Raw genomic sequence first — 17,564 nt, forward strand, 5'->3', positions numbered from 1 at the left:
GGCCGATTAATTAGGGCTGATTTCAAGTTTTCATAACAATCGGAAATCGGTAATTTTGGACGTTGATTTAGCCAATTAAAAAAAAAAAATGTTTTACACCTTTATTTAACTGGGCAAGTCAGTTAAGAACATATTCTTATTTTCAATGACGGCCTAGGAACGGTGGGTTAACTGCCTTGTTCAGGGGCAGAACGACAGATTTTTACCTTGTCAGCTCAGGGATTCAATCTTGCAACCTTACGGTTAACTAGTCCAACGCTCTAACCACCTGCCTCACGAGGAGGTGTTACGCGAATGCAGTAAGAAGCCAAGGTAAGTTGCTAGCTAGCATTAAACTTATCTTATAAAAAACAATCAATCAATCAATCATAATCACTAGTTATAACTACACATGGTTGATGATATTACTAGTTTATCTAGCGTGTCCTGCGTTGCATATAATCGATGTAGTGCGCATTCGCGAAAAAGGACTGTCGTTGCTCCAACGTGTACCTAACCATGAACATCAATGCCTTTCTTAAAATCAATACACAGAAGTATATATTTTTAAACCTGCATATTTAGCTAAAAGAAATCCAGGTTAGCAGGCAATATTAACCAGGTGAAATTGTGTCACTTCTCTTGCGATCAATGCACGCAGAGTCAGAGTATATGCAACAGTTTGGGCCGCCTGGCTCATTGCGAACTAATTTGCCAGAATTTTACGTAATTATGACATAACATTGAAGGTTGTGCAATGTTACAGGAATATTTAGACTTATGGATGCCACCCGTTAGATAAAATACGGAACGGTTCCGTATTTCACTGAAAGAATAAACGTTTTGTTTTCGAGATGATAGTTTCCGGATTCGACCATATTAATGACCTAAGGCTCGTATTTCTGTGTGTTATTATGTTATAAATAAGTCTATGATTTGATAGAGCAGTCTGACTGAGCGATGGTAGGCACCAGCAGGCTCGTAAGCATTCATTCAAACAGCACTTTCGTGCGTTTTGCCAGCAGCTCTTCGCAATGCTTCAAGCATTGCGCTGTTAATGACTTCAAGCCTATCAACTCCCGAGATTAGGCTGGTGTAACCGATGTGAAATGGCTAGCTAGTTAGCGGGGTGCACGCTAATAGCGTTTCAAACGTCACTCGCTCTGAGACTTGGAGTAGTTGTTCCCCTTGCTATGCATGGGTAACACTGCTTCGAGGGTGACTGTTGTCAATGTGTTCCTGGTGAGAGCCCAGTTAGCGGCGAGGAGAGGGATGGAAGCTATACTGTTACACTGGCAATACTAAAGTGCCTATAAAGAACATCCAATAGTCAAAGGTATATGAAATACAAATCGTATAGAGAGAAATAGTCCTATAATTCCTATAATAACTACAACCTAAAACTTCTTACCTCGGAATATTGAAGACTCATGTTAAAAGGAACCACCAGCTTTCATATGTTCTCATGTTCTGAGCAAGGAACTTAAACGTTAGCTTTCTTACATGGCACATATTGCACTTTTACTTTCTTCTCCAACACTTTGTTTTTACATTATTTAAACCAAATTGAACATGTTTCATTATTTATTTGAGGCTAAATTGATTTTATTGATGTATTATATTAATTTAAAATAAGTGTTCATTCAGTATTGTTGTAATTGTCATTATTACAACAACAAAAAATTGGCCGATTAATCGGTATCGGCTTTTTTTGGTCCTCCAATAATCGGTATCGGTATCGGCGTTGAAAAATCATAATCGGTCGACCTCTAGTATTGATACACCATCCAAAGTGTAATTAATCATTTCACCATGCTCAAAGGTATATTCAATGTCTGCTATTTTTTTACCTCTCTACCAATAGGTCAACTTCTTTGCAAGGCATTGGAAAACCTCCCTGGTCTTTGTGGTTCAATCTGTGTTTGAAATTAACTGCTCGACTGAGTGATCTTACAGATAATTGTATGTGTGGGGTACAGAGATGAGGTAGTCATTCAAGAAGCATGTTAAACACTATTATTGCACACACAGTGAGTCCATGCAACTTATTATGTGACTTGTTAAGCACATTTTTACTCCTGAACTTATTAAGGTTTGCCACAAAAGGGTTGAATACTTAGACTCAAGACATTTCAGATGAACATTTTTCATTCATTTGTAAAAAAATAAATAAAAATAAAAACATAATTCCACTTTGTGTGTTGGCCAGTGACCAAAAAGATCTAAATTTAATCAATTTTAAATTCAGACTGTAACAACATGTGGAAAAAGGTCAAGGGGTTGAATACTTTCTGAAGGCACTGTGAATCGGAATGGTCTTTTTAATATGTCCCAAATAGAATCCCAGACTCAGAGGTACAAAGCTGTGACAGAATAGGGACCTGGGATGCCACCTCTGTTCAGTTCCCTTTCTATGAATAATTAGTGATGTGTGTCAATATTGCGCCCCATAGTAACCATATGGTTAGTCCGGGCAGACAGGCGATTGTTTGGTGCTGTGAAATATTGTGTTGCCCTGTGAGTGCTGGAGCCAGTGGACGCAGGAACTGACAGTTACATTGTGTGAGTGAATGGGAAAACTTCTGAGGCAGAGATGCGAGTGGACCCAGACAGAATGTCCTGACCCTGGATAGAAAGGCCGATTTGACATGGTATAGGCTCTTCCTTCATCTCCTCAGACTAGCCATTAGGCAGACCAAAAGGAAGCCCACTTAACTTATGGATGCCTTTCAAATAGAAAAAAAAAAAAGAATATATTTATGTCAGACATGTTGTGGGAAAAGCCTTTCTCCTCCACTTTGATTTAGTTAAACTGGTTACTTAACAGTAGTAGCGAACTGGTTGGCTTTCTTCTTTCAATAAAAATATAGTTCATACTATGATACCAGAACACAAGTATTTTGTAAGATAAAACAGAAACAATATCTCTATAAATGGTCATATTCAGTGACTGTCTTGGTATTTGGATGTCAGCCATCCACACATTTTAATTATTTTATTTGTCAGGGACCATATGCAACTTTATTGCAGTCAAATGCAGCCTTTTGATGCATTGCACCAGATTTTGCTTTCCAATTTGATTTCCATATGCATACCTTAGTTACTCTATCCCACAGTAAATTCAGTGTGTATGTGAATCAGAAATGTATTATGGCAGCTAGGTACCACGTAATTTACTTTTTTGTTTGCTTATTTATTATATTTATAAAGTAACAAATTCAAATTAATTGTGGCTACTTTATCACCCTATAACTATTTTTGGGGATTACTTAGTTATCTCTATTGGGAGTTTATTTTCAATACTTAATATAGAAATAGTACTCAGAGCCAACCAAAACTATACTATGTATACGTACAGTAGGCTATTGCTTCCAAAAATGTGTAATAGGAAAGTTTAGGCATCTCAGAATTAAAGTCATTCCAGTAAGGCAGCTTTATACCACCATAATATGCTTCTCATTGTCATTTAAAGGTCCAACACAGCTGTTTTATAGCCTAGTGGTTAGAGCGTCGGGCCAGTAACCGAAAGTTTTCTAGATCGAATCCCCGAGCTGACAAGGTAAAAATCTGTCGTTCTGCTCCTGAACAAGGCAGTTAACCCACTGTTCCTAGGCCGTCATTGTAAATAAGAATTTGTTCTCAACTGACTTGCCTAGTTAAATAGAGGTTAAATAAAAAATACAAATAATAATAATATCTCAGTATCAAATCATTTCTGGGTAACAATGAAGTACCTTACTGTGATTATTTTCAAATAAAATGGTAAAAAAGGAACGAACATAGCTTCTTAGCAAAGAGCAATTTCTCAAGCAAGAATTCTGCTATGACTGTCTGGCAGTGGTCTGAGTGGGCAGGCCAAAACTCCATCCCACCAAATCTAGCTGAAATTTCAGGCGGTCTTTTCAAACTACTTCTACACTAAAATGGCATTTTCACAATATTATTCCAACCTCATAGTGTGGAAATATATACAAAACACAGGAAAATCAGGTTTTTAACTGCACTGGGCCTTTAACAACTGTACAGGCCATTTGATATAGACCATATGCATAGCAACTTTGTTAAATCAATTAATAAAACAAACAATATTAAGTTGTTCTTCCAACAAACATGTGATATGACCATGTTATTTGTGATACAGTATATTGCAGAATAGCTGTGCTTAAGTCTGAGAAAATGCGAGCAAGTGCTTATATTGTATGTGCAACGTGATCAAAACCCATATCTCCTCTGATGTAGTAATCCACATCACTTTCATCATCCCTCTGCCAATTAGCATTCTGTTAGCCCATTCTGCTTTGTTCTCTAATAAAGACAGGCTAAATTGATGCCCCGTCTGCCTTTATCTTAAAAATAAAGTTGAACAATTAAGGCTCATGTCTCTTTGCACAGCTTTTGATCCTTCACAAAGCTTTCCCACTTGCTGCTTTTGGGGATGTAATGTGAAGCGCCCTGGTGGACCTCAAGCGAGGCAGTAACAAGCATGGGACGGCTCCCTTGTTTTTGCTCAATCAGGGGCATTGAGCGGCAGCGTTTAAACTATCAGTATGATTTATTTGTCGACATTGACCTGCAGACTGCTTAATTACCCTGGGATAATATCAGGCAGCGCCTCCTGACACCAACAGAAAGGCCAGTCCCTCGTGCTCTGTGGACCAACTGTTGACCTGATGGTCGGCATGACAGGCAGGGGTTATAGGTCAGGCCCGCACTGACCACTCCACACTGTTTCTCTGTGGAGACCGGAGCCGAAGACCATGCCCATGTAGTCAGGCCCACGAGGCTGCTGGGTAAATTATTCTCATTCCCCCTAACGAGGTGTTAAAATAGGACGATGGACAGGACAGTCCCCAGTAACGTCGTGATGGCACTTAACCAGTCAGTCTGGCCCAGAGTGATAAATCATTGACCAAATGCACTCCTCTTTTGCAAAAGCTCATAACTGTCATGTCCAATACCTTCATCATTAAATATTCCGTGTTGTTCTGCTTTAGGTTGATTACCTAAGAAAACAGTGATATTGGTGAATTGAACTTTTCACTTTCTTCAGAAGTTCATAATACATGACGGAAAGGAAAAGTAATTTTAAAATTAAATCTTTGCAACAGTCAAGGTAATGAAAAAGGATATAGAATTGCTTGAAGTGAATTAAGGCAAAGTTAATTACAAGGCGAATGATGTCTGGAAAACAAACATTTAAAAAACACAGCTTGATACTAAAGAAACATTTAACATGTTCCCTCTTTGTTTATTCAATTGTGTTTTCTATATGCTTTGACACCAGGGGGTAAGCTTTTTTATATCAATTTGAACAGTCAATGAAAGTAAATGAGAAGGTATGAAAAAATCATGAGACAGAAAGTCATTAAAATCCATACTGAATCACAAAGTATTTTACCAAACAAAGTGCTGCCTTGTCATTGCAGAAAACTGAAAAGGAAGTTGTACCCTGTCATTAGATGGTTTCTCTCTGTCGCCTTGATAGAATACGATAACTTGTTGCAAGTCAACACATTATCAAAACAACATGAAATGTCTCTGATTTGGAAAGAATAGCAAACACGATCAATACAGTAAGTCTTCAAGGGTTTGGCTATGCAGCTACAGTATTACTTTGATCTCTCCTTGACAATTCTCAGCTACAATAAACCATTTTCTTTCTCATTATTTATTATCAAATTGACTTTTCATTTCATGACTAATCAAAGTTTTTCTTTAGGTGGGTATATTTGCAGATGGAATTTCACAAATTAAAAGTGTTAAACCCTTCCATCAAGGCATCAGTAAGGCAATATAATGGACGTAAATACCTTATGTGCAAAGACAAACAAAGTTCCATTAAAGTTGTTGCCTCCTATGTTTGACTGATGTTGGGGGTGCCAGATAAAAGTAAGGTAGCCTGATTCTTCTGGTGTGAACAAAAGCCAGTCTCTGCGGGCCACAGCCGCGCTCCCCACAGACTCCAGTTACCTGGGAGCCTGCAGCCTGGAGTCTGAGTAATGCTCCCCACACAAAGAGCATGACAGCAGAAGTGTGGAGAGAGTGATGAGGCGCCCCACTGGCCCTGCCTCTGCGCCTCTTCTCTGGGTCTCTTTCAGCCCTGTCCGTGCCCTAGTGCCAGAGGAGAGTAAACACTGTGTGTTCACACCAATAGCCTCTTTTCTCGTGCCGCCATTGGGGCCTGCCAGCAATGTGGCCTGAGGAGCTAGTGAAAGCCAAGATCTACTACAAACAACATCATTTGTGATTCGAATTGAAAGGGAGTTGTTTGATAGACATGTCAAATTAATCTTCCCCTCAAAACTTCCCACTTAAGTTAAACAAAATCATTACAATAATCAAAATTACATTTGGTGTAATACTAAAAAAGAACGCCATCCGACAAAACGCCATTAAACAAATCCCAAATATTGATATTGCTGATATTGATGTACTAATGCATGTTGAATTGGAGATTGATTTGTAACCAGGAATCAATAATAATATATTGAAACTAAAATGACTCAATGCTTAAAGCCTGATGCAAAATTGCTGCTAAACGACTGGACCCTCTCTCATATCTTATCACCCACCCCATGCCATAAACACCCTCCTCCCTCCACCCCCTCCTCCCACAGCCACAAGTGTCCCACAGGGCAGAAGCGCCAATCTCTCTCCAGGGTGAAACAGCCCTCCCTCTACTCAGGGCCCCATTGTCACGGAACCCACGTCCCCTGGCCTTGGGAACTGACTCGCAACAGTTTGCAAATCTATGTGCTTGGCTCAGAGCCTGCAGATACCTTTGTCTACACCAGGCAGGGGAGCTGATAGCGAAGTTGGAACGTGTCATCATAGGGCACCCCAAGTCTGCAGAGCAGCCACATGGCTCCTGGGCCTCCCAGCCACCATATCCAACAAGGACATTCAAAGCACTGGCCATTCGTTAAACAGAAACTGGGACCCGGTCCCCATGCTCTTCCTGGTCTCATCGCTGTGGCAACAAACAGTAGAGTATGGATTTGTAAAGGCTAGACGCAGCCCTGAAGTACCGTTTCTAAAGGGTCGTTCTTAAGCCCTCCTTAAGCTCTCGCTGAACAAGCCTAAGAGGCTTTTGGTTGGTTGGGGGGTATTGTCCCATTGCATCAATGCAATAATATCTACAGTGCCTTCAGAAAGTATTCATACCCCTTGACATATTCCACACATTTTGTTGTATTACAGCCTGAATTCAAAATGTATTAAATATAGTTTTACCCATCTACACACAATAACCCATAATGATAACGTGTAAACATGTTTGTAGAAATTTTTGCAAATGTATTGAAATATCTCATTTACATAAGTATTCACACCCCTGAGGAAATACTTTGTAGAAGCACCTTTGGCAGCGATTACAGCTGTGAGTCTTTCTGGGTAAGTCTCTAAGACCTTTCCATACTTTGGCCATTATTATTATCTCTTTCAAATTGGTTGCTGATCATTGCTAGACAACCATTTGCAGGTCTTTCCATAGATGTTCAAGTATATTTAAGTAATAAATGTAATTCAGCCACTCAGGAACATTCACTGTCTCTTGGTAAGCAACTCCAGTGTAGATTTGGCATTGTGTTTTAGGTTATTGTCCTTCTGAAAGGTGAATTCATCTCCCAGTGTCTGGTGGAAAGCAGACTGAACCAGGTTTTCCTCTAGGATTTTGCCTGTGCTTAGCTCTTTTTTTAATCCTAAATAACTCCCCAGTCCTTAACGACTTGTAAGCATACCCGTGTGGCTCAGTTGGTAGAGCATGGCGCTTGCAACGCCAGGGTTGTGGGTTCATTCCCCACGGGGGGACCAGGATGAATATGTATGAACTTTCCAATTTGTAAGTCGCTCTGGATAAGAGCGTCTGCTAAATGACTTAAATGTAAAAAATGTAAATACCCATAACATGATGCAGCCATCCATCCTGACTGGTTGCATCACTGCCTGTTATGGCAACTGCTCGGCCTCCGACCGCAAGGCACTACAGAGGGTAGTGTGTACGGCCCACATCGCCATCCAGGCCCTAAAAATTGTCAAAGACTCCAGCCACCCTAGTCATAGACTGTTCTCTCTGTTACCGCAAGGCAAGCGGTACCGGAGCGCCAAGTCTAGGTCTAAGAGACTTCTAAACAGCTTCTACCCCCAAGCCATAAGACTCCTGAACATCTAATCAAATGTCTACCCAGACAATTTGCATTGCCCCCCACCCCCTTTTACACCTACATATTACCTCAATTACCTCGACTAACCGGTGCCCCCGCACATTGACTCTCTACAGGTACCCCCCTGTGTATAGTCTCGCTATTGTTATTTTACTGCTGCTCTTTAATTACTTGTTACTTTTATTTCTTATTCTTATTTTTTTTTCTAACTGCATTGTTGGTTAGGGGCTCGTAAGTAAGCATTTCACTGTAAGGTCTACACCTGTTGTATTCGGCGCATGTGACTAATAAATTTGGATTTGATTTGACTATACTAAGTGGGCCTCAGTAATGTGTTGTATTGGATTTTCCCCAATTATAACACTTTATGTACACTTTGTTTGCCTTGTTGCAAACAGGATGCATGTTTTGGAATAGTTTTATTCTGTACAGGCTTCCTTCTTTTCGGTGTCAATTAGGTTTGTATTGTGGAGAAACTACAATGTTGTTGATCCATCCTCAGTTTTCTCCTATCACAGCCATTAAACTCTGTAACTGTGTTAAAGTCACCATTGTCCTCATGGTGAAATCCCTAAACGATTTATTTTCTCTCCGGCAAGTGAGTTAGGAAGGACGCCTGTATCTTTGTAGTGAGTGGGTGTATTGCTACACCATCCAAAGTGTAATTAATAACTTCACCATGCTCAAAGGGATATTCAATGTCTGCTTTTTTTTGCCTTTTACCCATCTACCAATAGGTGCCCATCTTTCCGAGGAATTGGAAAACCTCCCTGGTCTTTGTGGTTTAATTTACATATGTTTGAAATGTACTGCTCAACTGAGGGATCTTACGGATAATTGTATGTGTGGGGTACAGAGATTAGTAGTCATAAATAAAATCATGTTAAACACTATTATTGCACACAGAGTGAGTCCATGCAACTTATTATGTGACTTGTTAAGCAAATTTTTACTCCTGAACTTATTTGGGTTGCCATAACAAAGGGGTTTGTATTTGTATGTATTATGGATCCCCATTAGCTGTTGCCAAGGCAGCAGCTACTCTTCCTGGGGTTCAGCAAAATTAAGGCAGTTATACAATTTTAAAAACATTACAATACATGTATTACAGAATTCACAACACACTAAGTGTGAATCCTCAGGCCCATACTCCAATACCACATATCTACAACACAAAATCCATGTGTACGTGTGTGTATAGTGCGTATGTTATCATGTGTATGTGTGCATGTGTCTGTGCCTATGTTTGTGTTGCTTCAGTCCCCACTGTTTCATAAGGTGTATTTTATCTGTTTTAAAAATGTGATTCTACTGCTTGCATCAGTTACCTGATGTGGAATAGAGCTCCATGTAGTCATTGCTCTATGAATACTTATTGACTCTTGACATATCACCAAATTATGTCCTTTCAGCTTTTCATTTTTAATTAATTTGTTCTATATATAAAAACAAATTAATTAAAAATTAAAAGCTGAAATGTGTGTGTATATATATATTTAATCAATTTTAAATTCAGGCTGTAACACAACAAAATGTGGAAAAAGTCAAGGCGTGTGAATACTTTCTGAAGGCACTGTAGACGAACAACATACAATTGCTTCAGAGCAGGTGAAGATGTGACATCTTGACATAAACAATGTATTATTTGAATATCAATTGACAAAACAGTTGGGGCAGGATTGCAGGATCAAGGAAAATGTTTAATTTTGGATTAGTAATTTAATACTTCAAAAGAGGTGTGTACTGCAAGTAAATGGGGAAATGCCATTATCAACAATAATTCATATATAGTGGCAATGACATAAGATATTTGGTACTATTTTCCACTAAAATACTGATATTGTTCACATATAATTTGATGATATGTCAATAACATAATGGAAATACATATGAAAAGAAACTTAAGGTCACCATACAGCTAGACCTTTAAAAGAGGGTTGTCTCAAGAATACCTTCCCAGAGAGTGAGGCAACAGTCAAGGCAGGAGACGTAGTCAAGCAGTTAAAGAGTGACATGGGATGAATTGTTTCTGCCTCTGCCTATTTCCCAGCCCCCGGTTGCCACAGTAAATGTCACAATGACCATGGGATCAGTTCAAAGCCCAGCAGGGAAGGTCAATGTAATGTTATGTGTGACATGATATTCAACAATTCCTGTCCTTAGCAACAACACAAGAATGCTGCTGAGCCAAGCGCTCAACAAAAATCTATGAAATTGCATTAATATCAACAATATTTCCATGTCTTTGTGGAGGAATGGATGGAGAGGTGTCAGGATCAAAGGACTGTTGGAGACATTGATGGGTTGAATATGCTGCATGAAAGGGAAGGGTAGCCTAAATAATTGTAGATATTACTGAGAAGACTTTATATAGCTACAGGTGTAAAAGTTAATACACTATTTTGTACCCCAAAAATGTTAATCCAATTCAACCAAGTGTTGTTTGTGCAACTAACCCTAATATTAAGTGTGGCATGAAATTCAAACTTGGAAAAAAACTGTTTCCCTATTTGAATGGTAACTCTCCAGGCAAATAACCTAATTTACAGAGGACCACAAGGAAAAATATCAAGTGGTCAATAAACCCAGTTGAGTCAACCAAAATGCAAAAGACTAGAGGGGCATGTACAGGAGTACTGGGACGTGTGCTCTCCCTGGTGGAACAGAATGCCTGTGTTCCTGAATCTACTTACTAGGACAAGTGTCTGCCAACACACTGGCCTCGTAGTTCAGATAAGTCTACACTGCCACCAGGTGGTTATTTTTTGCAGCCCCTTATTGTCTTTCAAACAATGATGGAGCACAATCCCATTAAAAGTTGAGGAAGATTATCTTTTTTATTTTATTTGACCGTTATTTAAGCAGAGTGTCAGATTGAGACCAAGGTCTCTTTTGCAAGGGAGCTTTGCATGTGCCATTATTCATACAAAACAATCAGGTTGTGTTCCCTGTCGTAAAGCAATAATGCCAGGGCTCCCGGGTGTGCAGCAGTCTGCAGCACTGCATTGCACTGCTAAAGGTGTCACTACAGACTCTGGTTCAATCACAGGCTGTACCACAACCATCTGTGATCGGGAGTCCCAATTTGCCCGGGTTTGGCCGAGGTAGGCCGTCATTGTAAATAAGAGAACTGACTTGCCTAGTTAAATAAAAAAGCTAATGGAAGGAGAAAACATTCATGTCCTGCCCACATCCAGTGTAGAAAACTAAAAGATGTTCTGCTTCATCATTATACACACACAAGCATGTAGTTTACACAAATCACATATTGAGTTTCTATGGCGATTGACTGAAGATAATTCTTTTTTTTTTGTGTATTAATAGCATTACTATCAATGGGCCCTGATTTATATTTCTTAGTTTAGGGGTTTGTTCGAAATTGGTAAACATTGTCATCAACCATGTTTATTGTTCATATTACTTTCATATGTGCTTGCACTGTGCACCCAGCAGGCACATGTTCTTAACTGCGTACAAAACAACTCGCCGAACAGAGATGGTGGCAATTTGCAGAGCATTTAATTATGAAGTGTCATGCAGAAAGATGTTGCATGCATGTCTCCCTCCCATGAGGGGAACAGGACTTTTGGCACCAGTGGAAAGCAGGGGCCATTTATGGCAGTGAGCCAGTGTTGGACAACTTAGTCCTCCCATCTGTATCCTTCAAGGCTGTTGATGTTTAGAGAAAGAACGACATAACATGTACTTTCTTTTCAAGAAATGGCACTCTCTGTGCAGAGCCGTGTTGTAGTGGAAACATTCCCTGGAACAAGTCGCATGTAAGACTCCCCGCTGGGGACTAGGGTTCAATCCCCGTGTCCACTGTTCCTCCCACCTACCGGTCTCCCCCTCTGATTTCCTTACTGTCTAAATGAGGTGAAAATATCTAAAACATATATTTTAAAAAGTAATGGCACAATTTGAGACATGCTATTATGTAAATCTAACCCACTCCTAAAAAAAGAAGTGCGAAAATATACCATCTGCAATGATTGAATCCTGACCTTATTATATTGAAATGACCACAAGGAGAAACATTCTGTTTGGTCAACAGTGATTATGAAAATTGTAGTCACAGACATAGGTAGTGGTAAATTGGCAATGTTAGCATAGAAAAAATAATCTGCATTAGTACAGTATATAAAAATTACAAATATACAGGAAGTCTCTGGTAGCTTGACTTCAGACAGGAGATATGAAAAAGGGAGGATTCCGTTACTGTCTATATTGGTTTGAACATTATAGGCCTTCACATTAGATTCTCCCAGCAGCACTGAGCTGTGGATGATTGCTAGCCTGGTCTCTTCATAGTAAGGTGCACCCATTTCCCTCCCCAGTATGATGTCATGTGTCTGGCCAGACCAACACAAGGGGTAAGACACAGTCAGCCTCTGCAGATGTTGTACTGTGAAAGAGTCCTAAAAGGTTGGCCTGCTTCCTACAGAGTTGCACTTGATCAGCGTGAGATGCTACACCTCCGAGTTGTTCAGCAGGAGGGCCACGTTGAGAGGGGACGTGTACCAGATGGTCAGGCATCTTATTTGCACCAAGCTGGGGCTGTCTGCCTGGTGCAGCAAAGAGAACGAGTGGTCTTTACAGGTACACTCTCGGGCTGATGACGCCACAGGCCACCAGCTCATGGACACCTGCACAGTATAACAGGCTGTGGTCAGTCACGTGGGCTAGTTTGAACTGTGGCCTGAGGAGGCTGGAAAACACCATCCATATCAAGCAGTACAACAGAGGGACCAGGGTGCCTGAGGGCCAACATCTCCAACAAGGCCCTCGCACAGCACAGTAAGCGTAATTAGGACACATCTCTGTGTGGGAGAGAGAAACAGACCACACAGTCCATTTAAACAGAGAAGCACATCTCAATGAAGTCAGGCCAAGATGGTGCCTCTGATTCCTTTATGAAATGGATCCTGTTCCCCAGCCAGAGACTGAGGAAATCTTCAGGCCTAAGTAAGCAGCTTTTGGATGATGAAGAGAGAACGTCCAATCACGGACTGTCTTTATTATCTGTTTGTAGCTCTGTCCAGGCTGAGCTGCTCCATTAGCTGTTTAAGGCTGTCCTGACCAGCTGGAATGGAAGATATTGGCTCAGGAGCCTTGTTAGCACAGGGTCACATCTGTAAACAACAGAATGAACAGTAAATAGAAACAGTTCATCCTGGACCTCACTCAAAGAAGACTCCCACAGTACATCTAGCAAGTCATTAGAGGTCTAACATGATTTTAATCTATATACTTGGAGCATTCCTGTGTCTTTCCACATTGGTTTGTATTTTCAGGCCAACGTGTGTGATTAAGTGACATATTGGCAGATATTAGCCTCATACCTGCTGTAATTGCATGATTGTTTGGAGGTGTTATGCAAAAAGACGAGGGCTTTGGATGGAAAAACAGATTAGTTAGCAGTGTTTTTAAGAGACAAACTATTACGTAGCAGTTCATTTCTAGTGTGTTTCACTGATTCTGAGAACATCTATTAAAGATGTGAGATGTATACCAGTAACTAGTTTGAGTGTTTGTCATCACTGATCAGGAACGCAGGACACATCCAGCTGTGGTCTATTAACTCCATCCCTGAGAGATGAGTGTGTCCTTTTGTTTCAACTCGGGAGGGTCATTCGATATTATGTGCAGTTCCTTATGGAATCACATTCACGCGGACACACACACACTTGCTGTTTAATAGTGCAGAACAAAAATTTAATTATGGACAGGATTGCACAAAGGCTGTTTATAAACTCAGCAAAAAAAGACACGTCCCTTTTTCAGGACCCTGTCTTTCAAAGATAAATCGTAAAAATCCAAATAATTTCACAGATCTTCATTGTAATGGGTTTAAACACTCCTGGTTTCTCCTGGTCTGAGAGTCCTTTAGGTGCCTTTTGACAAACTCAAAGCAGGCTGTCGTGCGTTTTACTGAGTGGTTTCCGTCTGGCCACTCTACCATAAAGGCCTGATTGGTGGAGTGCTGCAGAGATGGTTGTCCTTCTGGAAGGTGAACATTAGGCTATTTTTCACCTCCCTCCTCTCGATTGCTCAGTTTGGCCAGGCAGACAGCTCTAGGAAGAGTCTTGGTGGTTCCAAACTTCTTCCATTTAAGAATGATGGAGGCCACTGTGTTCTTGGGGACCTTCAAAGCTGCAGATTTTTTTTTGTACTCTTCTCCAGATCTGTGCTTCTACACAATCCTGTCTCGGAACTCTACGGACAATCACGTCGACCTCGTGGCAGGCTTTTTGCTCTGTCAACTCTGGGACCTTATATAGACTTTCCAAATCATGTTCAATCAATTGAATTTACCACAGGTGGACTCCAATCATCTCAAGGATGATCAATGGAAACAGGGTGCACCTGAGCTCAATTATCGAGTCGCATAGCAAAGGGTTGGAATACTTACGTAAACAAGGTATTTCCGTTTTTTAAATAATTGTTATATAATTTCTAAAAACCTGTTTTTGCTTTGTCATTGTGTGGTAGTGTGTGTAGGTTGATGTGGAAAAAAACATGTATTTAATGTTGCCAAACAAAGTGCCTAACTACTGTAGATGCTTATGCAAATGAGCTAGGTAACCAACGACTGTAGTTACGTGTACAACGCAAGTTACCTTCCTTTCAAGTAAAAAGAAAACCAGCATAGGCTAGTATAATGACTTGTGACCTTTTATTGTTGACGAGTACATTGAGTTAACGTTAACACGTGTTTTGTGTAGTCCCATTTTTTCACGTGGTGACATGCAAGCTAAAGTTAGCCCACCAGGGCCGGGATATAGCTAGCTAACTATTGTCTGGTGGGAGCATCTAGTTAAAACTATTTTGTTTAGGTCAAATCTGTGGTTAGGTGCTAGCAAACAGGTCTCCCCTTATCACACAGCTCCAGCAACGCCTCTCGCTTAGAGGTCGGAAAACGATAAAATGCACATGTGCTTATCGGAGTAGTGGTACAGAACCATCCTTGCTTCTGATCGACAAAGAGACCTAAGGTTAGCTACAAAGGCCAGGGTAATTAAACAAATTATATTCATTGTAAAATTATAGGGTAGCTAGCAAGGTGACTTAAAGTGTTAACCAAGAACACACTATCAATTATTTACACGAGAAAGTAAAAAGGCTATAATATCTACTTTCTAGGTTACTTGGCAATGAGTTTGCATGGAGAAATGTGGATGTTTCTCCTACCCTGCTTAAGTGATGACGTCAAAGGTTGCGACAGGAAGTGTAGTTCTGTATGATAGCCACATTAGCGGCTGATTAGCGTTTCATTACAGGCAAAACGTCATGCAAGGGTAATCCTACACGAAACATAGACTTACATAAAGTAGTTCTAAAACCCCCTACGGAAAATGTATATTGGAAAAACAATTGGAATAATTTCCGGGTTTTACCGCTAGTTTTATAGGTATTGTAATGAAACAGCAGGGAGCAGGTCTCGAGCCCTCGACCTTCTAGGGAGGTCCGGCGCGCTATCGACTGTGCCGCAAAAGAATGCTCGAACGGCAGAGTCGATATCCGCGCTTATAAACCCAGGGTCGTTACAGTATTATGACTCGAACTGTGGTACTCAATTCGACGAGGGTTGTTGACGTCAACTGCATGCGTTCAATGGAGAGACTCATATCATGAATATGCATAGGCATCCTCGAGACAACTCCAATATAAAGTGTTTTTTCTCAAAGTTGCCGGGATGTCACGTGTCCTAATTATATTAGTACACTCGTAACAACTTAAGCATTACGAACATTTTATTCTATCAAATAAACCTCACGTAGCAAATAAGCCATTCATGTTTGTTTTTGACCAAATTCGACACTCATTGACCTCCCATACAACGAAAAACGTCACCTGCTGGAGGGAGACATATTTTCCGCCGAGTTGGGTCTCTATTTTCCTCTCAGTCTACACCCATTGCATTTGATAGGTGCGCTTGATGTAGCTTGCCCAGTGAGCTGGTAGATAGGTCCACGCAAGGCACAGGCCAGGCCAGGCAAGCTACACATTGAGCAAACGGTGCAAATCCGCTGTCAGACCGAACAAACCTAAGTACCATAAATATATCAACTTTACAAATGCCGCGTTCAGAACTGGAACTCAGAACTGGGTACTCGGAAATCTCAGAATTCTGTGCGTTCAAAACAACTGGGAATTAGGGGAAAAAACGAGCTTCGATTGGAAGAAAAGTCGTTTTGAACGGTCATCCAACTTGGAATTCTAACTCGGAACTCGGGCATCTTTATAAAGCTCAGACTTTCTGTCCTGAATATTATTGACGTCATGATTTGACTTCGTATTTTTCGGAGTTCCCAGTTGTTATGAACGCAGCATCAGTCAAAGCGTGGCCTTTTGGGACAAGTAGTTCCCAAGTCCCGACGTCAGGAAAAGCATTTTTTCCCCAAACCCCTTTCCAGTCCTGTAAGCAGTGTTCATCGGTAGTTGCTACGGGAGAGTGACGTCAGTGATAAGTTATTATTCACAAATACATTTCCAGTTCCATTTCCCAGTTTATGATTTGTAGCCCTATCAGGAGCACTGCTTTCTTCTAGGCCTAATGTGTTTTTGACAGTCCAGACGAAATTATGATTTTTACCATCTTTTACAAAAAGGAAAATCGCACTTCGGGCTCCAGGGTAATTGGTCAAAGCGTGAAATACTCGATCTTAAAACTATTCTTGTTTGCATATGATTTGATAAACCTTCAACTTCAATTTAAAGCTGCAATATATAACTTTTTGTGCGACCCAATCAAATGTACATAGAAATGTGAGTTATAGACCAGTCATTGAAAGCAAGTCTAAGAAGCGGTAGATCCGTTCTATGTGCGCTATTTATATGCTTCCCATTCTTAAGTAGATTCTTTTCACCTTTTGGTTTTGTACACCAGCTTCAAACAGCTGAAAATACAATATTTTTGGCTAATGAAAATATATTTTACAGTGGTTTAGATGGTTCAATGATTCTCTACACTATAAATTGCTTGTTTTGTCACATCAACTGAAATTAGGTGAACTTAGAATTTTTGCATCTATGAAATGGCGGAGTGATTAGAACGGCACACAGTAAGTTGTATCTTTTGTAGTTGTAAAATAATTTTTGTGTGATATGAAGGTAGACTTCCTAAGCTTTCCAAAACCGTATTGCAAGCTAGGATTATTAACAGTTAACAGAGCATTGGGACTGTTGTACACATTGGCCACGCTGTGGTACATGGTTTGAATGAGAACTAAAGAGGTCTGGATATGGCCCCTTAGGAGGAATGAAAAAGTCTGGGTCTGGTCTGCATGGTCTTGGCAGTCTGGGATGATTTCTATTTCTCTATTGGGGCTCAACTGCCTGCAAAACAAAGCGCTGGTTCTATAGGGAGACCAAAACAAAGCTCTGGCTCTATGGGGAGACCAAAACAAAGCGCTGGTTCTA

The 17,564-nt window shown here is 40.4% G+C and overlaps 1 long non-coding RNA gene across 2 annotated transcripts; it reads right to left on the reverse strand.

The window, feature by feature from the left end:
• Nucleotides 1-11,638: 11,638 nt before the first annotated feature.
• Nucleotides 11,639-16,370, reverse strand: LOC139580595 (uncharacterized). 2 transcript variants are annotated; one of them, XR_011676071.1, is made up of 2 exons: nt 15,996-16,370; nt 11,639-13,273 (listed from the first exon to the last, which is right to left on the reverse strand). It is a non-coding gene; the product is annotated as an uncharacterized lncRNA (long non-coding RNA). The 2 variants fall into 2 exon arrangements; XR_011676070.1 differs by lacking the exon at nt 15,996-16,370 and adding an exon at nt 15,333-15,711.
• Nucleotides 16,371-17,564: the final 1,194 nt, after the last annotated feature.

This window comes from Salvelinus alpinus, chromosome 7, assembly GCF_045679555.1.
Source record: "Salvelinus alpinus chromosome 7, SLU_Salpinus.1, whole genome shotgun sequence".
NCBI classification, from domain to species: domain Eukaryota; kingdom Metazoa; phylum Chordata; class Actinopteri; order Salmoniformes; family Salmonidae; genus Salvelinus; species Salvelinus alpinus.